Consider the following 21,494-nt stretch of genomic DNA (forward strand, 5'->3'; position numbering starts at 1 on the left):
AATTACAGAAATTTTTACGAATAGAAACTTGGTTAAAAGTTACCAATTAAGAATAAAACATCCTAAATTATATAAAGGGTAATAGGACATCTATTTTTTAAAAAGAAATTAAAAGTACATTCCATCATAGCGAGTACTTGATTTTCCTTAAGAACAAAGTTGTCTCTAATTTTTAAAATTAAATTGCCTTCTTAATAATTGACACGTGTATATGTCATAGAAAATAAGATTTTACACCAGAAAAATATTAATATATAACTATGATTATCTAATATACGAATGATATTAATTTAAAATTTTTAGCACACAAATTACCAAAGCAAAGTTGAAAATAGACTTGACCCTGGGCCAGATCTAGTCTAGACCTAGCATGGATCTTGCCTGACCCAGCTTGGGTTTAGGTCATGCTCGTAACTGAATTAACGAGCTGGTTGTCAGTTGACTCGGGTCATCGGGCTGAATCATAATCGGCCCGGCAGGGTTCCAAGCCCCTAAAAATTGACAGACCACTAGTTCGATCCGTCAATTCTAATTTTTTTTTTATATGTACCATTGCCCATCGATTTCTAACTATTGGATCCGTCGGTTTCTTAGCCGGGTGGGGGATTCCCTAACCATGGAGGGGGGAATGATTTTTTTTCAAAGTTTAAAATTATTTGACCATTTTTATCAATGGTTATGATGTAATGTCTATTATTATCCAAACTCTATAAATAGAGAGTTCATTTCATTATTTTCACACACATTTTTTCTACTCTCATTCTTAATTTTATATTTTCTACCCATTTTCGACTCCAAGTCTCCATTTTTACGCACTTTCGTTTTCAACTTTCAATTATAATGGAAGTAGGCCTTGGAGGTTTATCATCTCGTTCTCAGAAAGAAAAAGAAATAGTGAATCTGCACGAGGACCTCAACTTTCAATCCACCGATGATAAGACTGAGCATCTTCTAATACACGAACTATAAATTCTAAGCTGGCAGCAACTATCGGTCATTAAAACTATTACGCCCTGAGGGTATACTTGTGTGCCAAATCGTATGGTACCCCTAGTGATAATATAGGAAATACGATATCAAACCAATTGAAGCCGACGTAAAAATACCGATGTAATATAACAACACCAAGTCACAAAATAATAATGCATGTATATATGCATGTACATGTAAACACACTCAAAATCTAATACAGAAAGAAACTGTAACCATAAACAACAGGAACAATAATATAAAGCAACTCAATGGAAACCCAACTCGAGCAGGACTGGCAGCAGGACCTTTAAGCGACACAACACCTCCTCTATTAGCTAACCTGAAAGTCAGGAAAAGCAAAGGGTAGTGAGTACAACTACTCAATGAGTAGAAGAAGATAGTGCATGCATAATATACTAACAGGAGATCAAAAGATATAGTCTTAGGTAAAATACTTACTAACCAACGTAGGTATAGCAATATAATCACTAGCTAACCAAAAATCTAATCAATAACATAGCACTTCACTAACCTACTCAACCAAGAGTAACCAATAAATCGAGAGTACATACAGTACATCCAAACTTGCGCGAATAAATACATGACTAACATATAGCAAGTATATCACAAACACCGACTCTGGGAGAACACTCTACCGCGGATGGTCTTGTGGGTAGTTAGGGTAAAAGACTAGTCACTATCCGCGGGAGAACGCTCTATCATGGATAGTCTTATGGGCGGACAGAGTAAATAGCTAGTCACTATCTGTGGGAGAACGCTCTACCACAGATAGTCCCGTGGACAGACAGGGTATATACCAATGGTCACTAATGACTCTCTCTCTCTCACCCACGCATGAGAGACATGATATACTAATGATCGCTGACGACTCTCTCAACCACGAATAGGAGACAATGATCGACAGGATATACCAATGGTTGCAGACGACTCTCTCAACCATGAATGGGAGACAATGGTCAACAAGGTATAACAACCAAGGGGTCTAGTAGGATCCTTGAAATCTTACATTATGGTATAATTCTACTAATGTATAGGCTTGAGCCTATATAAAAAAGTAAGGGTCTACTAGGATACTTGGTACCCTATATTACGATATAATCCTACTAATATATAGTCATCCAATAGACGATCACGTGTTGGATCGAGATGCGCTAGAGGGGGGGTGAATAGCGCTCACGGCTATTTCGTTCGACTATCAGAATCGTAAAACAATCGTCGAGTAATTAACGCAGCGGAAATGAAATAGAGAAAACACAGACACGAAGGAATTACTTCGTTCGGAGCTTAAGGCGACTCCTACTCGAAGACCCGCGATCCTTGATTTCTTTCGGTGGGCAACAACTATAAGTTCGAAATAATTACAAACTGAAGTACAATAATTGACAATTAATTATACCGACGACAATTAAGAAATGAAGATTCCGAGCTCCGGGTCGTCGGGTGGTTGTCGCAGTACTTCGGAAGCAATACTTGAGCAGAACACAACACGAGGAAGCTTTTTCTTTCGTTGCTACTTGTTGAACTGAAGTGTTGCTCGAACCCTGCTTTTAAACAGTGTTCAAGGCGCCTTGAAAGCCTCCGAAGGCGCCTCCATAGCTCCAAGTCCACCGTGCAGATGAGCGCTGACCATTCTGCATTTATCACCTTGAAGGCGCCTTCATAGGTCTTCAAGGCGCCTTCCAAGGCGCCTCCATAGCCAACCGAGGCGCCTTCAGCCCTTCTTCGCGGCCAGGTCAGCTTTTGCACCCGAGGCGCCTCCAAGCTCCATGGAGGCGCCTCGGACACTGTTCATCCGAGGTTAATCTTTGCACTTTAGTCCCTGCAAGATACATTAATCCCAAATATACCCTGCAGCACAAAGTTAGCACATAAAGCATAATAGAAGTGATAATGATAGTCTCCAGACTATCCGAGCCTGACTTCGGGTTTCCATCCGGAAACCTTAGGTCGACCCGACGCGTACTGTTCCCTCTACGGGGAACGCGTCCTCACCTACTCCACTCAAGAGATTTACCTGCTGCCAGTGTGATCCTCCAGATCGACTGGACTTTTGCTCAGCACTCGACGCTTCCGGACTTTCTGCTGGACATCCGCTTCCCGGCTAGTCCAGTCTTTCACCTGGTTCGCGACACCAGGACTTTCCACCTAGGGTTACCACCCCCTAGGACTTTTGCCTGAAGCCATCGACCTGCTAAGACTTTCCGCATAGGGTTACCACCCCCTATGACCTAGGGTTACCACCCCCTAGGGTTTTCCCTTTGCCTAACCGCAGCTAGGACTTTTCTCCACCTAGGGTTATCACCCCCTAGGACCTAGGGTTATCACCCCCTAGGACCTAGGGTTACCACCCCCTAGGGTTTTCACCTGCCTAACCGCAGTTAGGACTTTCCTGAAACACTCATTCAATATGTTAGATAACAACAAGACTTAACTTTGAACCCTTTGCCATTATCAAAACTTGGGTTCGATCGTCGGATGCTTCCCGCACCAACATCACGTTCCCAAGTTACTAGTTACCTAGTATTAATATCTCGACTAATTTTGTGTAATCATCTCAGATATAATAAACAACGGGATCAAGATCAAGTAATCCTAGGAGTTGATTCAAAAGGAAAAGCCTAGTGGAATACACTACCTTTCTGCTGGGGAATGATTTCCATTAAGTATAGGTCAGTATAATCTCACTAACATATATGCCCTCGTACCCGTATACAACTATACAACATATAATATCAGTAACCTCTAGGCACAAGCCTAAGTATATAACCATACTATAATACAAATTCAAGAACATTAGCTATAGACTTAAATAACAACAAAGGTTTATTAGGGTACTTAATATCCTATACCATAGTATGAAATAATAAATAAAGGTTTAGCCAGATGCTCGATATCCTATACTACGGTATGATCATCCTAACAATAAACACAAAGTCAAATCATCTATTAAGGGATCTAGTAGAATATCTAATATCCTACACTATGGTATGGCAATATCATGCATATCCATAAACACCATCATGAATATTAAACATAATTGCATAGTTATCCACAATAGATTAACATATAAAGATAAACAATAAGGTATCAAACTCAGGAGTGATATATGATAGACTTAAGGTAAATAAGAAACTGCGACCTCATCAAAATATGACAGTAACCAATCATGCACTAAAATCAAAGCTATCAAGAAGATAAGCAAGGTCTACCCACCTCAACCATATAACGTGCTTATTGTCTTCTAGCCAAAGAATTTGCCTCGAGCTCGAATCTAAGTGTTAGAAAAGAAGCCAATCTAAGTAAAATAATAATCCTTGTTATCAACCCATTGTTTAATTTCTATGTTAATATATTAATCCCTCCATCAATTGAATAATCAACCCATTAATCTCAATTAATCATCCATTTAAACCAACCTAATAATTATCTAGCTTATCATTTCAATTAATCCATTAATAAATCAATTACAACCTAAACCAATCTTACATACCCATTAATCAGTAATTAAATTAATTAATACAAATTAATTGATTAACTAACTTAATTAAAACTAATTCTTACCATTGTCACTATAGATCGTTGCGATGTCGACGATGGAGGTTTTGCTACGGTGCTAGCGGTTCATCAATATGGAACTGCAATGATGATAGGATGACTGGGAGTAGAAGGGCAATTGGCAATGGCGGAGGTGTGCGGTAGCATCATCATCGCATGGCGTCATAGTGTCGGATCACGCTGCGGAACGTCGACGAGGAGACTGGTGCGGTAATGGGCATCTGTCGTTGTTCACAAGGCTATAGGGTTGCTCTCGGTGGCCGGTGGAATCAGTGATGGCGTCGACTGGCAGAGGAGGTAGGCTGATGACGGATCTGCTGTAGAAAAATCACAGCGGCTGCCACGCGATCGTACGCGATAATAGCCAGCAGAGGTCGTAGGTTGCTCGCGGAGGGAGCCTCGGAAGACCTCTGTGACTGTTCTCTGACGGCGAGTAAGACGGCGACACAGAGCCGTACTTGTGTTCGACGGGGCCTGAAGTGCATACTAAAAAGTGACTCTTTTGCTATGACAAATAATAATAAAGTTCAATTTACAGATAACATATACACTAAATACATAAATAAACTAAAAATAAATATATTACATCAATAAAAATAATAAATATTTAAAATAATTATATAACACTTTTTGTCTAGTTGTTTTAGAGATAAAAATATTTATTAAATCTGTATAATTCAATTGTTGAACTCTTTCTTTCTCAATCGATAACTTTGATAGTCCATTTAGTGTATTCTATAACATTGAGACCAATGTGGTGGCCGCAGACAGTAGCAAGGCGACAAGTAGTAACCACCATGCAATTAGGTCGTAGTTCGCACAAGCGACTGAGGTAGCGTGCTCTTAAGTGGTATGAGTTATTATTGATGAACTTGAGTTGGGTGTTCGGGACGAACACAGGAAGCTCAAGCTCATCGGGAGACCAAAACCAATTCCTCCTCTCGGTCTCTGTTGTAGCCTCTTATTTATAAAGCCTTATACCCACTTAGAGTCAATCTTACCCATCTTGTTGTGGCCGGCCAAGCCATGCTTGGAGCCCAAGCTAGGGCCGACCAAGCCAAAGGATGGAGCCATGTTTATGACCAGCCAAGCTTGGAGCCCAAGCTAGGTGGTCGGCCACATTAAATTAAAAAGTTATTTTAATTTTAAAATCTTTCCTTTTGTGGAAGCCATGGTTTTAAAAGAGAGTTTTAAAATTTTAAAATCTTTCTTTTTATAACTTTCTACGAAGGATTAAGAGAAAGATTTGATATATTTCCTTATTTGTAGTTAAGAGAAAGATTTTAATTTTTGATAAAACTTTCATTTTTTGTAACCATCCACATGTTTTAAAAGAGAGATTTTAATTTATAAAATTTTCCTTTTATAACCAACAAGGGATTTAAATGAGAAATTTTTATTAAAAATTTCTTACCGAAAACAAATAAGGAAGTTTTAATTTTATGTTTAAAACTTTCCTTGTTTGGAGCAATAGGGGTGACCGACCATGACAAGAAGAAAAGGAAGCTTTAATTTTTTGCTTTAAAACTTTCCTTTTTAGTAATTGGCAAGGAAAATAAGGAAGTTTTAATTATGTTTAAAACTTTCCTTTTTTGCCAAGACCAATGATTACAAAAGAGAAGAAGAGGGTGTCTCACCCAACAACATATTTTCTATTCCTCTCTTCCAATCCTTGGTGGCCAGCCCTTGTTCCTTTTCTCTTCTCCTTTCGTTTTCTTCCTTGGAGGTCGGCGACATCAATTGTGGGAGTCTCTTGGTGGCCAGTTGCTTGAAGTCGAAGAAGAAGAGAAGGAAGCTTTCTTGTCTAGCATCCCTTGGAAGTTAGTTGGTGGCCGGATCATGGAAGCCTTGGAAGAAGCTTAAGTGGATCTCATCTTGGAAGATTGTCGCCCACACGACGTCCAAGAGAAGGAAGGGAATACAATAGAAGATCAAGAGGTCTATAAGCTACAAAAGGTATAACTAGTTATTAGTTTCTGCATCATAACTAGTTCATCTTTTGTATAGATCTTGAAAAATTAAACACAAGAGGTTATCGGTTTTAGTTTATTGTTTTGTTATCGATTTTACTTTTCGATTTCATGTTTCGATAATATGATTCTATTGAGGTCTCTATAGTTAAACTTAGTTTACTGTAAGAAGTTAAATATCTAATTTCTTTGTGAGGCTTTGTCTAGGAAGTGGAAGATGATCTCATACCCAAGAAGGCCTAGTGTCTCGCCATGTTTAACTTGGAAGTCGATCATTGAAATAGATATTTGATAACTTCTGTAATATGGTTTAACTTAGGAAGATCACATCGATTAAACATGGAGTAAGAATGTTAAGTATCGTTTCCAATCCAAGTTTAACTTATGAAGGACAATTTGGATTAATAATGTTAAGCATCGTTTGCAATCCAAATTTAAATTCAGTAGAGTACATGGGTAGCTAGGATAGTTCTATGCTTGTACAAATTTTTGTACAGAAGAACTAGGACGGTATTCCGAGTAGCAACCAACACCTCCATCTTCACGCTCTTGAATAGGTGAAGGAAGTTCCCACAGACGACGCCAAATTAATCCTGTCCGGAATCCGAGTCAGACGAAGGTTGGATGAGTTGTTGTTAGCGTTGACGGAGGGGCGAATAAGACACCCTTCGCGTATGTACCCTTGAGAACGAACCCCCACGTGGTGCTGACGGACAACGATGACTGAGTTGACGACTAGAGTTCTGCGCACACTCAAACAAGCACACGGAATGTTAGAGGTTGAAAACCAGGGAAAAAGTCTCCAGAGCAGGCCCTCCAACGTTTTTCCCCAAAAGAACAATGTACGAAGGAGAAAGAAAAGTAGAAGACAAATGCAAATGTGCGAGAGAGTGTACCCGTGTAAGGGAGAGGACCTCCCTTTTTATATGACCATGTGTACTTCTGGAGCCTGGCTCATGTCAGAGGATGTTTGGTGTCAGGACTTGCCAGGTGATGGAGGACACATGCCACCCTTCTATGGGATGGAAGAATGTTTCACTCACGGAGGATGACCGACCCTTGGAATATTCCCTGACATGCAATAATCATTCTCTGACAGGCAGTTATGATCCCCTGACCTTGTTGTCATCTAGCGCCTTCTGTCCCGCCCGAGTATGACTAGGGGCAGCTCGGGGACAGTCAGGAGTTGGCCTATTGGGGGGACCAATCCTGGATATAACCGAGCTATGGGAATCCGGCTAGTGAGAGCAGGTCAGGCATCACCCCTGCCGCCCACCATGCCACAGACCTAGGTGTCTCAAATATGGGATCTTGGTCTGTCAGAACCCGGTCGGGCACCATGTCACTGATGTCGTCAAACAGTCTTACCTCTTCTTCTCCCTAGCTGCCGATTGCCACGTCACCTTAACTTCTGACGACCACGTCCCCATGACTTCTGACTGTTACGTCCCCTTGATTTCTGACTGACACGTCCCCTTGACTTCTGATTGCTACATCCCCTTGACTTCTGATTGTCACGTCCCCCTGACTTCTGACTGTCACATCCCGTTGACTTCTGACTGCCACGCCCCCTTGATTTCTGACTGCCCAACTTTATCGGACTTTATTATTATACACCGTATTACTAGCAATTTAGGTCAAACATGCGAATCGATCTAGCAATTTTAATTAAAAATATTACTTAGATCTAAGCTTACTAAAATTAAAAGTACGAAATAGTATAGACTAAATTGAGCCGGAATGAAGATTTTGGTTTTGTTTTTTCAACCCGAACCGTTTTCAGTTTGTTTGATAACTCAATTTTTTTAGCTCGACTAATGCTATTTTTTTTCTTATAATTTAATTAAAATATTGAGCTAATTCATTGTACTTATTTTGTTTTAATTATTTTTAGTTTGTTAAAGAAAAGTTAAATTCACAAAATAATATGTATTATTATAGTTTATTTGTTCAAATAAATTAATAATCAATATTTGAACAAATTTATTCATAAATTATTCTCAAGTTTTATTTAAAACATTAATCAATCCAATTCATTTATTTTTTATTATTAAGTAAATAAATAAATAAAATAAATGGGCTTTCATGGAATTAAGAGCCTGCGAGGGATATTCCGATAGTTTTAATTTGTTTTAAAAAATGCTAACTAATTCATTAAATCATAAAAATAAAAAAAAAACTGATATTTCAGGTACCATATTTATAATTCCTGGCGGTTCAAAAGCAATAATTAATTAACTTGGAAAAACAGTTAGAAAATGAGAACACAAAATAAATCTTAATTTGTAACTTTTGATTAAGATTTACCAAATTAATATATATAAAAAAAAAATAGCTCGGTGCATGAAGCTCCCGATTCTATTTTTTACAAGAGATTATTTTCATGATTTGAAATCGTGATTTACCAAATTAACATAATTAACATAATTAAATCCAGTGCACACCTGTAACTTAGACCCAAGCCAGTGCATATTAAAGCCACCTTCAACCATTTGAGCTTCACCAACTCCCTCTCTTCTTCTTCTTCTCCTCCTCCTCCTCCTCTTGCTGCTCTCCCTTCTCCGGCGGTTGTCTTGACCACGTGGTAGAAAACAGAGTAGAGGCTCGCGTAGGCTCCGAAGCCGAGGGAGATGACGAGAGGGAAGTACAGGGAGGGGTGGCGGTGCCGCAGTTGTTCGTCCCCATGAATCGAATAGAGTCCAATGCACGCCGCCAACGGCATGGCCAATTCTCCGATGGTCTTTAAGTTACTAGTGTTTGAAACCCTGGCCTCCTCAGCCACTGCAGTCGGACCACGCCCTCTCCCTGCCCGACCCTCACCATCGCCACCGCAGCCAAGGCCCCAGCCGCCGCCACTACTGTTTGAGACCGCTCTGTCCTCTGCCGCCTTCTCCAGATCTAGCGTCAGCGCATGTGCTGTTGGAAGTTGCAGTTCGGCCTGCGCGTAAAATTTTAAGATGTTTTATGATATATTATTATATTATATATGATTTGATTTTGAGAGGACTCCGCTGTACCTCGAGGGCTTGTGGGAGCTCTCTTTGCAAATTATTTTATAATATGACGGAATTTTAATATACAACTGGTCCTGTCTTAAATGTTAAATGTGAAGAGATAACATAAAGAGATGATATGCCGGACAGATAACACTACTGTTGACTGAGAGATAGAAGGGACTGTCAACGGAGAAAAAGTTAATGAGCTAAATAAGAAAGGGACTCCGGGCACCTTTCTCTTCTTTGTATATATAGAAAAATAAGCCAACACAATATTAAGTGAGAATCAGAAAGGGATCCTTAGTATAGATCCTTTGATACTCATATTATTTGACGTTCAAGTCAGTATATTAGTCGAGTGAAAAAATAGAGAAGAATGCAATAGATGCGTATATGTAAATGAGATTGTTGTGTGTTAACTAGAGAGAGAAGAGATAATAAAATAAACATCTAAATTAATTTGTCCATGAAATATACAGTATATATAGGGAGGTATTATATATTTGGTCAATTGACAAAATAATAAAAGGACACTAGTTAATTAATTTATTCTAATAATTACTATATCTTAATCTTGATTTGGTTTGTTGAATAATTCTCTTTTACCCCTTGCAAAATCAACGGGAGATCTCTGACATTGAATTTACTTACTAGCTTGTTGAAACGTTATTTGGATAATGACTTAGTAAAGATATCAGTAATTTGATCCTCCGTAAAAATATAAGAGATCGATAATTGTTGAGTCACCAGACGCTTTCGAACAAAATAAAAATCAATTTAATTTTTACATGTTTTATATGAGAATGAAAAATTAGATTTGCTGTGAGATATGTTGCTCCAATATTATTACACTAATTTTTTGGTGCAATATTTGATGCAAGATGAAGTTCAGAAAGAAGTGATTAAAGTCAAATAATTTCAAATATTGTATTTGCTATAACTTTATATTTTACCTTAATGCTTGAACGAGATACTGTAGGTTATTTTATTGAATTCCATGAGATAAGGTTCTATCTAAGAAATATTGCATATCCATTAGTAGAGTGTTTAATTATCTTCAGGAGAACTTGCCCAATCTGCATCACTATAGGCATGTAAATCTTGAGACGATTGGCGATATAAAAGAAAACCATGTAGAATAGTACCTTTGAGATAGCGAAGTATTCTTTTTACATTATCTTAATTTTGTTTAGTTGGAGCATGCATGAATTGACAAGCACGATTTACTACAAAGGTAATATGCGTGTAATAGTGACATATTGTGAGACTTCAATAATGCTTCGATAAATCTGTGGATTAGATAGAGTAAGAGAGGATAAAGTTGAAAAGTTGTTTATAGTAATTGGTGTAAAGACTGGATGCGCTCCATCTATTTAGCTCTTTGGAGAAGTCCAGTAATGTACTTGCTCTGAGAAAGAAGATAGTCTTCATCATGTAGAATAAGTTCAATACTAAGAAAAAAATGAGCAATACCCAAATCTCGAGTAGAAAATTCTTGATTGAGAAGACTTAATAAAGTTATGATACCCTTGTGATCGTTTCCTTTTACTGTGAAGCGTAATTGAGCGTAATCGAGCATACTTGGCCAACGGAGAGGACTTCCCCTTTCTATATCACCTCTTATAACCTCCACAATCATAAGATGACAAAGAACATCCGATGTCAGTATTTGTCGAGTAAAGGAAGACATACAGCTTAGGAGATGTTTAGTCATCGTTTGAGGAATCTTCCGTTATACATGTGCACTGCCTTTGTAGCTTACATCATTAATGAAGCGGTTTAAGAGAATATTCTATCAGCTAAGGGAAGATGTATAGTCATCTTCAAAGAAGGTTCCATTGAATGCATATGTTATAATAGAAGAATATTCTATGGCAAATGTCTATTACTCTTTGACAGATTGTTGTGATTTTTTGGCAATGCTCTCCCCTGAAGATATTTGGGTTGGATCTTTAGTCAACCGACTATATATTGTATAGGCTGATCGATGCATAAGTAGGATACCAAGTCCAATATGACCGTTCGACCCCTAGGCCGCTCGACTAAGTATTGTGATGCTGGGAATCTAATTAAAACAACAGAGAACTAAGTCTCATAGGCTCGTTAGATTCTATGACCGATCGATCATACGTTGGGATACTTGCTTCTGAAGGATAGGGAACCAAGTCTCGAGAGATCTGATCGGTACTTTTATCCGATCGAATTTGTCATGAGAATTGTCTGGCGTCTGTCTTGCATACATACAAGAAACAAAGATGTTGAAAAGTGTGAACCTGATCAGCATTATAATCAACCGGCTATATACCAAGAATCATACTATAGCAACGGAGAACTGTATCTCGTATGATCGACCGACGTGTTAAGGTAGGTCGAATTTTCTTTGTGTATCTTGGTAGTGAGTGGAGCTACCAATCCTTGCAATTTGACTAGCTTTAGGGTTGACTGAACCATATGCTGAGAGCTATTCTTTGAGAATGGGAAGATAGTGTTGGAGTGTATATTGAGAGCCTAAGCTTTGTAAACATTCATTATGAATAAAGAATCACATTTGGTCTAATTATCTACATTTGTTTGTAGTTGTTCATTTAATTTATATTGTAGATAACATAGTATGTGGTGTCACATACAGAAGATGATGTTATCGGTACCTTATAAATTATAAACAGTAGCTCACGACCAGAATGGAAAGGAACAAACCATTAGAAAGTCGTAGTGTAATTAGGTATTAGTTTATCTTGACTATATAATTACACTAGTACACTCAGAGTGTATTGAGTAGGACCATTTGAGGTCGTTCCTTTTATACTGACTTTATAAAGGAACAAAGACCTCAGTTATTATGGAAGTGTATGCTCTTAATCCTAATATAATAACAAGCACATATGTTTGATATTTATTTCTTTAATTTATCAATGGGTGAGATTTAGTTCGATGAATCAATAAACCCAATAAATTGGGAAATGGTATCACTCATAGTGTGTGTTGTTGATTATAGAAGGAAACTGTGTCCTAGTGATACTAGGTTGAAAATGTCCTCAAGAGGAGCTCATAAAGATTGTCATGTTAAACCCTGCAGGTGGACTTAGTCCGACATGATAATAAGGTTGAGTGGTACTACTCTTGGACTTAGATATTAATTAAATGAGTTGTCAGTAACTCACTTAATTAGTGGACATTTGATATCTTAAACACAGGGAGACTAACACACTCATAATAAGAAGGAGCCCAAAAATTGTAATTTGGGATTGGTGCGGTAGTTCAATGATAGTTCTCTAGTGGAATGAATTATCATTGATAAAATTAAGTTGTGTGTTCGGGGCGAACACGGGATGCTTAATTTTATCGGGAGACCAAAACCAATTCCTCCTCTCGGTCCCTATCGTAGCCTCTTATTTATAGAGTACTATACCCACATATACCCACCTTCTATACCCACCTAAAGGGGGCCGGCCAAGCTAGCTTGGGAACCAAGCTAGGGCCTAAGCTTGGGTTTAAGGTGGCCGGCCATAGCTTGAACCCAAGCTAGTAGGGCCGGCCATAATTAAATAAAAAAGAAATTTAATTTTAGATTTTATTATTATGTGGAAGATATATTTTAAAGAGAATTAAAATTAAAATATCTCTCTTGTAAAAGTTTTACAAAAGATTAAAGAAAGAGATTAGATCTCTTTCCTTATTTGTAGATTGGAGAGTTTTTTATTTTCTCTTTAAAATTATTCACATGTTAATAAAATTAAAATTATAGATATTTCCTTTTATTAACCATGAAGAGATTTTTAAAGAGAAATTTTATTTTTTAAAATTTCTGGAAACAAATAAGGAAAGTTTAATTGTTGATTAAAACTTGTCCAATTTGTTTCCTCTTGATGTGGCCGGCCATCATTGTTTAATTGGGGAAATATTATTTTATTTTTCTCAATTAAATCATGTCAAGGAAATTAAGGAAGATTTGTTGTAATTAAATTTCCTAATTTACCTAGGCCAAGGAATATAAAAGAAGGGGTGAGGGTGCCTTCACAAGACACAACATCTATTATTCCTCTCCCTCTTTTGCTCCTTGGTGTGGCCGGCCATCATCTCCTTCTCTTCCTCTTGTGGTGGCCGAACCTCTTCCTCTCCCTTGGAGTTCTTGTAGTGGCCGGATACTACTCAGTGAAGAAGAAGAAGAAGGAGAGAAAGCTAGCATCTCTTGGAGCTTGGTTAGTATTTTGTTTTTCCTCCTTGGTGAAGTTTCCCTTTGTGGCCGAACCTTGCTTGGAGGAGAAGAAGGTGGTTGGTGGTTTCTCATCTTGGAAGATCGTTGCCCACACAACGTCCGAGGTTAGAAGAGGAATACGGTAGAAGATCAAGAGGTTTTTCTACAAGGTATAACTAGTAATTTCTATTTCCGCATCATGCTAGTTATTTATGGAAATAATACCAAATACAAGAGGCTTACGTTCTAGTATTTCGAATATGGTTTTTTCGAAGTTGTGTTCTTTTGTTTCTTTCTTTTCCTTGTGATTTGATTGTTCTCTTTGGTTAACCTAAAGTTATTTTAGGAAATTAAATATTAGCTTTCTATTAAAGGTTTTGTCTAGTCGGTGGTGGTTGCTCCCATATCCAAGAAGGCCATGTGCCTCGCCACCGTACTGGGAACCTTTTATGGAAATTGATATTTAATGGAATTAATAACTTAAGGAGACTTGGGTCGAACGTGTTAAGTTCCGCAGGAGATCCAAGTCAAAACCTAAAGAACAAATAGATTAAGTTTTGGATCAAACGTGTTAAGTTCCGCAGAGATCCAAAATTTAATTTAAAAGAACACATGGTAGCTAGGAAAGGTTCGACACTTGTATAAAATTTTGTACAGTGGAACCTATAGGTTTTCCAGTAGCAACCAACAATTGGTATCGAGCTAGGGTTTTGCCTCTGTATTTGGTATTTAGTTTAATTATGCACATGTCATACATAATTTAGGCGGATAATAGTAGGATGTGCTAACTTTGTGAATCAGGATCCAACTATTATGGCTTTTAGTTAATTATGTGTGTGATTGGACCCTTGGACATGTCAAGGGCAATTTATATGTGTGTGCATGATTGTATTAAAATACAGCAGGAGTTGTATTTAGTTTTATTAGGATTTTATTTTGATCTAGATACATGTACATTCCTTTTATGGAATATAGGATCAAAATGTAAAATTCTATTTATGTCACGGATCGAATCTTGCAAGCGTGGAACCTTCTAAGGACCAGAGGCGCAGCGGAACTCGGAGCAAGATGGATGCGACAGATAGACCCGGCGGTGGCCAAATATGGCAGCTTCGGATGACAACACACGGAGGACAATTAAAGATAAAAGCCATAATAGTTGAAAATTAAATTTTCTATTTATTGCTTTTATATTGTCTGTGCATGTTAGTTTACAAGTTTAGTAGGCTAGCATAGTTAAAATTCCTCATTTATAAATAACTAAGTGGGAGAGGATTTTTAAGTAAATCCCATGGTCTCCATTACTGGTTTGTAAGTGATGCAAACAAGCTTGCGCGTTGGCTCTGAGTGCCTTCCTCCATAACGGATGAGCTTGTTTGCGGATCACTAGAACAGACTTCCATTTTTGGATGACTATAGGAAGTTAATTAAGAGCGTGTGATCTTCCCCAACGGAAGGGGCATAATCTTATTAATGGACTTAGTGTCAAGTAATGGTGTACACTTAGACACATCTAATAGTATCCTCCCCAACGGAGTCACTGCTATTATTTGTGTGACCAAATAATACCAACTATTAATTTTATTTGTCAAAAAGTTAGGTTGACAAGATAATAAAATTAATGGGTTAAAACCCTCCTTTTATGAATGTTGAATTTGTATACGTCCACACTAACGTGGCATACAAAATTCACGGTGTTTTAAGGTGTTGGTTAATTTAAAATAGTATTGTTTGAGGAATCAATATTATTCTAAATTTAGAGTTCTGACCATGTCACGCCCCAGAGGAGTCTCTGTCCGAAGAAATTTCGACAGCATCTCCCCTGTACGGCGGACAATATGAAACTTTCTACATATCACATATACTTCAGCCACAGGCGGCTGGAATGATAACAAAAATAAAAACAGACACCACGCAGTTTACAAAGATATTCAGCCTCTGGCTGTCACAACCACGCAGTTAAAAAAATAGTAATCAATAACAATAGGACTCTGACTCGAAATCCACCCTACTCCACTACACTCGTAAAGCTCAAATCCAACGAACTCACCTCTTCTGCCGTCCAGGCAGGCATATAGTAGAATAAAAACCAAACCATCCAAAAGTCCATCAAACGGTAACAATCCGTACAATATCCATAAATAAAATCCAAAACAAAACTAAAACATAGTCTGATGGAAGAAAAACCAAAATAAAGCAAATAATCAACCTAGTAGAGAACTAGCTCTACGTGCATAGAATCTCCTGACGACCTCAACCTGAAAATATATCAACAATGGAGGCGGGTGAGTCCAACACTCAGCAGGTACAACTGATATGCATAATAAAACAAATAATGATAACACTAATCATGCGTCTCAATATGAGGAGGATAGATCAATGTTGAAATGAAATCAAGATAAGCATCTTGTGGGATCAAAGTATAAAGGTAGCAGTCGCCGGATCGAGTGAGTCATAATCTGTATGCATGTCAATCAATACATCCAAACAAATGCATATAAGTGCAGCAATCACAAGCAAATAAAATGCAATAAATGTATATCAACCCCATACTCGAAATCAATGCTCCTGTGCAATGACAGAGTAAACGGAATGCTGTCGGAGTACTCCGTCCTGTGACCCCAAATCATAAATGGGGAGCTCAATGCTCTCATCTCCGTTACACGATGGCGGGGAGGATATCTCTGCCGGCTACTGAGTCCGACCAACGGAGCCAAACAAAGTCCACCATCTACCGGACGCTGCTACCCTAAATGCCAACGAGCAAACAGGCGGAGGCCACTACCACGTGAGTCACCGACCAACGGAGCAATGAGAACCGCCACACACCACCGATATACAAATCCATGGGTGATGTATGCAGTACTGTAACTGGCGATGAGCTCAACCAAAGTAGAGCCGACAATCGCACAGCATGCAATCATGATGCATGATACTGAACATGGCAATCTCATGAATAACATGGCATGATCCATATAAATAGATACAAAGTGTGTACCACAAGAAGACGTATCAAATAGAAGGCACACAAATCGAAGAGGGTATCAAATAAACCCTAGATCCAGAATATAACAGAGCATGTGGTTAGGTCACTACCTAAGGCATATGTGATCAGGTAGATAATATGTAGTGCAGAATAAATAAACAAACAACATGTACTAATCATGTAGTGACCAACCGAAATAAACAGGTAACACAATTACTGTTATATGTTAAACATATTATCATGCATATCAAAAGACATAAGTCAAAGTACCCGCCTCCAATAGGAAAATAAGATCAGTCCGGTCCAACTCGGACGTCGAGATGCTCGTCTCGTGTCAAAACCCTGAGTCACGAATAGAAATATATTTTATTTAGCTACAATCATATAAATAACTAAATAAAATCTCTTACACTAAATTAGGGCAAAACCCTAATCCATAAACCTCGACCAACTAGGGTTAGTTTCCTTAACCCTAATCATTTCTTATCGCCCCAATAACCCTATCCTTTTCATAGCTAGAATTAAATCTAGTTCGTATTCAAAATTACCTCCTCCACTTACCTAATTCTGAAGCCTCAACCGGTAACGTTGCTGCCGGAACAGAGGTAGTTGCTGGAATCCAAGCAATAACCTGCGATTCACTGTCTATATCAAAATAGAGCTTAAGAAATCATCACACTAATGATAACATAATTCTATATCAATCTGTGCACCTCACCTTCAATCACAGCCAAGGCAATTTACTGCCGGAGAGGATTAGCACCTGGAAATCAGACACTCCACAACACAAAATCCTGGTAGAACAAACCCTCAGTGCTGGAATCAAAGGAATCAAGAAGAAGATCAAGACTAGGGCTCGGCAGAACCTGGTGGCCGGTGAAGTGGTTCGGCTGTGGTGACGGTGCAAGGCGACTAGAGCAGACGGCACGAAGGGAAAAGAGAACTCGACAATGTGGCTCGGCCTCGAGGGCAGAGGAAGGGTGGCCGGCACTCTCCGTGCGACGGCGGCTCTCGGCTCTCAGCAATGGCAGAAGAGGAAACTCCTCAAATCAGGGAGCTAGGGCGCAGAGGAGGGCTCGCGATCCAAGCTAGGGCAGAGGCAATAGGTCATCTGCCGACGTTCAGGAGAAGCGAGGAAGAGAGGAATCGACTCTAGGGCTTCGGCTGGCAACGCCGCTGCCAGCGGTGGCGACCCGAGGAGATGGGTGTCGCGGGCTGAGGCTAGGGCACTGACGATTGGTACCGGTCCTGGTGGCCGGCGCTCGGCATCGCTGGCGGCAGTAGCGTCGGCAGTGCGGCTCGGCGCTAGGGCACAGGAGCAAGAAAAGTGGATCGGCTCCGAGTGAGAAGAGAGGAAGAAAAGGGAAACCGCTCGGGGTCGGGGAAATAGGGCACGCACGGCTCGCGGGGGGGAAAGAATAAGAGAAGTAGAAAAGAAAAAGAAAAAAAAGAAAAGGAAATAAAACTTTTCCTCATTAAAACAGGGTAGCCTAAACAGGCTTTCCCCGGGTCCCGTTTTATCCCCGTTAACTTGTCCATACGAGCTCCGAAAAATTCCCGGAAAATTTCCAAAAATCCCGGAAAATTCCTTTATTAATATTCGCCTATTTCCGGTATTTTACATTCTCCCCCACTAATAAAAATTTGGTCCCCAAATTTCGTTATCTACCATCAGCAAGTACTAACAACAGATATAAAGTATAAATGCTGAACGGTAAATTAAATCGCATACCTCAAGTGAAAAGATGGGGATATCGAGCTCGGATAGTATCCTCGAGCTCCCAAGTAGCCTCCTCGTCCGAATGATGCTGCCATCCGACTTTAACCAGCCGGATAGTCTCGTTCCGTAACTGACGCTCCTTCCGGTCGAGAATCCGTACCGGAACCTCCTCATAAGTAATGTCAGGCTGAACTGGAACTGGAATATCTGTCAGCACATGCGTCGGGTCGGGCACGTATCTCATCAGCATGGATACGTGGAATACATCGTGCACGCCAATCAAGGACGGCGATACTACCAACTAGTGAGCTACTGCTCCAATCCTTTCTAAGATCTAGAAAGGTCCAATGTATCACAGAGCTAGCTTACCTCTGAGGTTAATCTCTTCACCCCTTTCTTGGGTGAAACTCGCAAAAATACCTGGTCACAAATGGAGAACTCTAAGAGTCTCCCACTCCGGTCAGCGTAACTCTTCTAGCAGTCATATGCCTCTAACATCTTCTGTCCGATAGTATGGACCACTTTGCCTCACGTTGAGCTCTATGAGGTCCCAACAACTGGGCCTCTCGGATTCTCGTCCTGATTAACGACTGAGCAACTATGGTAACAAGACTACCCTACTCGGTCTATCCCTGCTCCTCAAGGTCTAACTCGGAGAAACCCCGAATCAAGTTTGTTACCACTACTCGGTGGCAAACTAAAGTCCCTCTAGACTTCTGGCTAAGTGCATCGACAACCACATTAGCTTTTCCCCGGTGATAGCTAATGGTACAAATCATAATCTTTCAGAAACTCCAACCATCTCTTCTGTCGGAGATTAAGTTCCTTCTAAGTGAACCGATATTTGAGACTCTGATGGTCAGTGAAAATCTCAATGTAATATCGTACAGGTAATGCCGCCAAATCTTCGGGGCAAAAATAATAGTGGCTAACTTCAGATCATGTACAGGGTAGATCTTCTTATGCTCCTTCAACCGACGAGAAGCATAAAGAGACTACCATATCGTGCTGCATCAGAACAGCGCTCAAATCCTGAATAGATGCGTTGGTGTAGAGGACATATCCGTCCTCTCCAGAAGGTAAAACCAAAAATCGGAGTCTCCGCTTCAGCTCCTAAAAGCTGGTCTTGTCATCCTCAGTCCAAGTGAACTTCACGCCTTTCCAGGTCAGGCGTGTCAGTGACATAGCTATCCAAGAGAAACCCTCAACATATCTCCGGAAATATCGAGCCAAACTAAGGAAGTTGCGAGCCTCTTCTATAGACTTCGTCTACTTCCAATGGCAACAACCTCGATCTCCTGTGGAACCACGGTATACTCCTACTGGTGACCGTGTCTCAAACATCTCACAGAAAACAATCAAAATATGCATACTGATCTTCACATCTAGACGTTTCCATTATAACATCTCTAGAACTATGCAAAGATGAAATGCGTGACATACCGCTGATTCGTAATAGATCACATCATCGTCTACAAAGACAATGGAATCCGATCCAAACATCCTCGACATACCAGGATCATCAAGTCACTAAATACATCTAAGGCACTGTAAGCCTATATGGCAAAACCTAAGACACAAAATGTCCGTATCACAGACATTCCTATCCATAAGATCTCTGATAATAAGTCAAAAATCTGATCATCCATAACATAAATCATCAAAGAATAAATCCTCCAGTGTGAGAGCAACGCTCCATCACAGGAAACACCACATATGTGGGAGCAACGCTCTACCACAAGAAATCCTCAATATGTGGGAGCTACGCTCCACCACAAATAATCTGAAATAGGTATCTGCAATAAATATAGGAGCTATGCTCCACTACCAGCAATTCGTAATATGTGGGAGCAACGCCCCACCATAAAACAATATATAAGTGCACCAAGGCACCTAACTATCCAGCTAAAGACTATACAAGATCTCTCTACCACAAATCACTGTGGTTAACCTAGGCTATAACAACCTAGTAAACTAATCAAATCCATCATCAACTCTATCAGCATCCTAGTGGGTCATCCACTGATAGGAGAATTAGTTGATGGGTAAGTCCAACAATGACATAATGCAGACACTCCACATCCTGCATTCAGCATAAGTAAAATCATCATACTGCTACCAATGTATACACCTAGCACACATGCTCACACAACATATGTATGATCAACAAAATCCTCCAATTATTATACACCAAACATACTCACATCTCAGGTATATTCAGTATGATACATCCAACAATACATACCGAACACGTGTGCAAAATCAACATCGGTAAAATCAACAATACACCTCAAACAGCACTCACATAACATATCATATAACCGACATATGCTTCCAATAAAACATACTAAACCCAGGTGCACTCACATATCAAACATAATCAAAAAGATACCTCATATACCACACCAAACACATATGTACATATCACAACTCAGATTAAATCGACAAAATGCCTCCATCCAAAACACCACCGATGTACTTATACTACATCTCGGATTTAATCAACAAGATATCTTCAATAATACCTCCAGATACATACACCCAACTACATATCTATGATCCACAAGGAACCTTCAAACCATATCAGAACATGGATACATATACTACTTGCAAATGGACAGTCTACCACAAGACTCCTATAACCCAAAACAATCATGATATACATGCAAAATCAGCATACCAGCTCAACCAAAGAGACCAACCTTATGCTACCAACACTCATGGGTTACCGGTATATCTAAACAAAATTCATGCATATGTATCAAGCATGAATACATCAATCAAAGGCAACCCAAAAATAAAGCAGCCTAATCATCCAGTAACAACCCTGCTCTAGGTTCAAAGGAACTAGTATCGGACAAGAAAAATATACACACCGTGGTATAACATTGCCAGTCAATGTCATACACTACCAAGACTATATCTAATAGGGAAAATTTTATCATCATAAATCCAAATGTACTCTCCCAGTATACACTAGTAACTATTGTATCCCATAAGTGTTAAGCAATTAGCTCTACACTTCCTTACATCAGCGGGGTCGCATATCCCAAAGCACCCTCTAAGTTATCCCACCAGG

At 39.4% G+C, this 21,494-nt stretch overlaps 1 long non-coding RNA gene across 1 annotated transcript; it reads right to left on the bottom strand.

Moving 5' to 3' along the window:
* Positions 1-16,976: 16,976 nt before the first annotated feature.
* Positions 16,977-17,479, bottom strand: LOC121990183. Its single transcript, XR_006114492.1, has 3 exons — positions 17,414-17,479; positions 17,257-17,326; positions 16,977-17,037 (listed from the first exon to the last, which is right to left on the bottom strand). It is a non-coding gene; the product is annotated as an uncharacterized LOC121990183 (long non-coding RNA).
* Between the last annotated feature and the right edge of the window lie 4,015 nt (positions 17,480-21,494).

This window comes from Zingiber officinale, chromosome 6B (assembly GCF_018446385.1).
Source record: "Zingiber officinale cultivar Zhangliang chromosome 6B, Zo_v1.1, whole genome shotgun sequence".
Taxonomy (NCBI): domain Eukaryota; kingdom Viridiplantae; phylum Streptophyta; class Magnoliopsida; order Zingiberales; family Zingiberaceae; genus Zingiber; species Zingiber officinale.